This window comes from Octopus bimaculoides, chromosome 12, assembly GCF_001194135.2.
Source record: "Octopus bimaculoides isolate UCB-OBI-ISO-001 chromosome 12, ASM119413v2, whole genome shotgun sequence".
NCBI classification, from domain to species: Eukaryota; Metazoa; Mollusca; class Cephalopoda; order Octopoda; family Octopodidae; genus Octopus; species Octopus bimaculoides.
Genome location: NC_068992.1, coordinates 14,763,390 through 14,767,791, shown reverse-complemented (window position 1 = coordinate 14,767,791; position 4,402 = coordinate 14,763,390). Strand labels below are relative to the sequence as shown.

Sequence of the window (4,402 nt, the reverse complement as noted above, 5' to 3'; positions counted from 1 at the left end):
ATATATAAACACTCAGGAGTCTCCTCTATCACAGGAGTAAGAAATCCCAGACAAATTTGTTGTAACACGAAATCTTGTAATACAAAGTTAGTTTTCTTATTGATTTTCATGTAATAAAATGATAATGCATTCCTGTTGATATTTTCAAAAAATACAGTCAAAACAAAAAAATGTGACCAACGCAACCACTTTTATGCATATGTATACATGAAAACATTTGAAGTGAAATGTGTTAAGGAATAAATATGAACCATGTAATTCGCAGTCAGGTGCATTCTTACCACAGAAGATGTTTATCGCTGTCTGGTGGGGTGTGATGACGGGATAAGAATTACTGGGAAGATGAGAAATACTGTCTTCTATTTAATAGCTCATAATTGTCAGCATTTACTTGAGGGCTGAAGAACTTAATCTAAAATTGTTTGATGTTTATAGCACATCATTTCTTTGTACAGTTTATTGTAAGAACGGAACCCATTGTAAACTCTTGTAATTTTGGTTACATTCATGAATACGAATGTTATTAAAAACTTGTAGACCTCATGTAAGAAATAACTCTTTAATAATATTCTTTGCAATTACGGTGGTGAGCTGGCAGAATCATTAGCATGCCAGGCAAAGTGCTTCGTAGTATTTTGTCCATTTCAGTTCAAATTCCACCGAGGTCGACTTTGCCTTTCATCTTTTGGAGTTGATAAAATAAGTACCAGTTGAGCACTGGGTTTGATTCATAAAGATTCCACATTCTACTCACCACATCTACTGTTGTGTTGACATACAGCATATGTTGCTACAGACATTGATACTATTATTGTTGTTGCCAGCTGGACATTCAAATGTTGGTGGGTTGGTAGTGGTGGAGCTGTTGATTTATTGGTTTCTGCTTTGGGGATGATGGAGGTGATGGTGCTGGTGCTGGTAGTGACAGTGGTCATATTTCTAGTATTTATATTGTTGCTATTTAGTTTCAAGTCGATTGTCATTCACCTATGATTAAAGACATTTCATTTCACCTTTAAGATACACTAAAGCATCACATTATTACATGTAATTGTTTACTTATTATTTCAGATGGAGTTGCATATCTTATTCATGCTTATTATTGTTGTTGTCGGTCATTAAAAGGTTGCTGGGTTGGTAATGGCAGAGGTTGTATTGGTTCGGGTGGTGTTGATGCTGGTAGTATTGGTGCCGGTGACAGATGGTACTGATGGTTAAGGCTGATTTATACATATATATATATATATATATATATATGATCTGCACATCCTATCCTAACCTCACGGATGGTGATTCGACGATTTCCCCTCACAGCTACACACACATCTGAGATATTTTTCTCAGTTCAGCTGGTTGCAGGTTTCCGAGAACATTCTTCAATATCGACATCTTTTCGGCCATCTTGGAAACGTCTGAATCACTCCTATACTTGTGTGCGGCTCATACACACCACTCCACACGCTTTCTGCAACTTTGTGCAGGCCTCTGAGCAGGTATCGCCATGACAACTTTTTCTGTCATGGTCAATGCGACGATCACACGTTACACATGTTACTGCAATCACTTCTGTAAAGAGCAGAAATGAGCTAAAAGGTTAACACTTGGTTCACATGCATAGTAGAGTGAGTTCAAGGTTAATCTATGCCAAGTGGCTTTACTCTGCATGCTTTAGCTTCGATACTATGGCAACAGTCCGGATACTTATTGATCAGATCTCGTAAATTCAATTATAAAAATGCAAGCTGTACACGACATGACTTTTGAGTGTTAAACTGGTTATACAAATACAGCATTCTCTTGTACGCTCTCTATGCATTCACGAGTCACGTATTTGAACCAGTAAATCGACGACTACTGCGTATCACAGAGATTTCTTGATGCCTGCCAGACGAAAAGTAAAGCTGACGAACTAGACAGAAGCGATCTCCTTGAATTCGTTAAAAATTCCAGTGAAAGGAATTTCAAAAATTTAATTTGACTGGTACTTTATTTTAAATATATTTTACTTGATTTGTACTTTATTTTATTGATTCCGGACCAATAGATAGCAAAGTTAACTTCGGTGAGATTTGAATTCAGAAAGCAAAGAGCCAAGAGAAATGCCACAAGTCATTCTTTCCAACGATATAACGATCCTGTAAGCTCACCACCTTTAACTTGGAATAATATTCTAAGGATTATAATCACGATAGAAGAGCTATTGTTCATAAAATGAAATTTGAAGTTTCAATATAATTCATTGAATAGCATTAGGAGCTAACGACTTAAAATTATTCAATAGAGAATCTTCATTGTTGTTAACAGTATAAATGTTCAGTGTTTTGTTGTTGTTGTTGTTGTTTATTCTATACACCAATGTGTATAGATTTTCACAAAGACATGGCCTCCCACAAACTTCGGACATTTCTTAGATCTCAAGATAAGCAAGTACTATACCTATAAAAAGCTGAACAATGAGATTGTCTATATTCATACGAATTCTGGTTACTCCCAGCTATAATTACAAACGTAGAATCTGGCTGCAGTAAAAGAATCTGCAGTTTATTCTCAGATAAGAATATTTTTGACAGAGCTGCAGGCATTAAAATGAAGTGCTACCGATCGGTGGTTTCAGTGAAAAGTTCATGTATATGGTGGCTCCCTTCTCCCTGGAGAGAGTTAGGAAAAGGAAAAGAACTTAGAGAAAAATCAGTCCTCAGAGAAAAATTGCTGTCTCTACTAATTAGAGTCTCTACGAAGCAGTCTCTTCCTAATTAGGTAACACTTTCCAAATACATAAATCCCACAAGCTTTTTAATGTGTATAGTGTTGAAATTAGTTACGCTTGTCTAGACAATAGTATGCAATATATGTGTGTGTGTGCATGTATGTATTTATGTATGTCTTTATTTGTATGTATGTATGTATGCATGTATACACGTACGCATTTCAGTTTCATTCATATTTGAGGCCCTTTTTCACATGCTCCTCGGACCTGTATATTTTCATTTTCACTTCAGTTTTCAAATCATGAAAATCCTTAGCAGTACATAGTTATAGTCTTTACGTAACTACATAGTCATTGTCGAAAGGGGTGCAGGATCATAACTCCTAGAGTCGAAAAGCATCTACATGCAACGTATTGCATACTTGGACAAAATATGCTATTAGCATATGACAGTGTTCTTTTCCTTTACGAACTACAAAGCTATTGACTCGGTAGCTTTATAGCAGACAGGAGATTGATACTCCTTAGATATAATGCACCTTTTTCACGAGTATCATTCCAAGAATATTATTTCTAGTAAAAATCAATGAGCTAATAGGATTGTTAGGACATCAGAATGAATGCCCTGCAGTATTTCTTTACCGTCTTTACAGTCTGAGTTCAAATCCCACCAAGGTCCACTTTGCCTTTCATCCCTCTATGGCTGATAAAATCAGGTACCAGTCAAATAATGGTATCAGCAACCTCACTAGTGCTAGTGGTATGAAAAAGGTACCCAGTACACACTGTAAAATGGTGGGCATTAGGAAGGGCATCCAGTCATAGAAACCATGTCAAAGCTGACATTGGAACTCTCAACGTAGCCCAGCGCATTGTTGGATCCCAACAAACTGTCCAAGCTGTGCAGGCGTGGAAAACAAACGTTAAATGATAATGATGATAATGATGATGATAACTATAATTATGATGATTTCACTCATTCAAAATTTCAGGCCTTTTGCCTCAGAAACAATTATTCTCTAAAAATATGGCATGTATTCCCAAGAGCTTGATGAACCAAGTCATAAATAGAATTTCGTGCCCAGAAACAAAATGGAGTGTTTTTAACACATATAGTTGTCACATGTGAATGGGTACTATAATTCTTTATTCATTTGGTTAACAAAAAACAAACTGTGTGAGTGGTTGGAATTGGGAAGGGAAAAATCCAGTTATATAACATCTGCTCTCTAGCAATTTGTAAAAATGTTTCAATATTTCAAAGAACGATCCAGTTCGCTACGATAATTTTATTTGAATAATTCTAGCTCAAAATTTAATTATGTGTTTAATTTATGGATTGCAAAATACTTTTTAACCTGTTTATTTTTAAATGTCTCAATAAATTGAAATAATTTTATTTCTTTGCAATTTTGTAATTTGAAAAATAAAATGTGGTGTTCGATTAACTAACAACTATTTGTCGTGCACTACCCACTCTATATTTAATATCACTGCAACAAAGCTAGCTAGGACAGCGTAACCTACCTGATGAAGAACAAGTGCATATACGTGCAGGGATAGCTATGTGGTTAACAAACTTACTTTAGAACCATGTGGTTCTATGTTCGATCCTACTGGGTGGAAGCTTGTGTGTGTGCATGTAAGTGTATGACTCTGTGTGTGTGTGTGTGTGTGTGTGTGTGTGTGTGTGTG

The 4,402-nt window shown here is 35.9% G+C and overlaps 1 protein-coding gene across 2 annotated transcripts in view; it reads left to right on the top strand.

Moving 5' to 3' along the window:
• Window positions 1-4,402, top strand: part of LOC106874489 (uncharacterized) — a 384,280-nt gene that overhangs the window by 338,685 nt on the left and 41,193 nt on the right. The gene's annotated exons all lie outside the window — the stretch shown is intronic.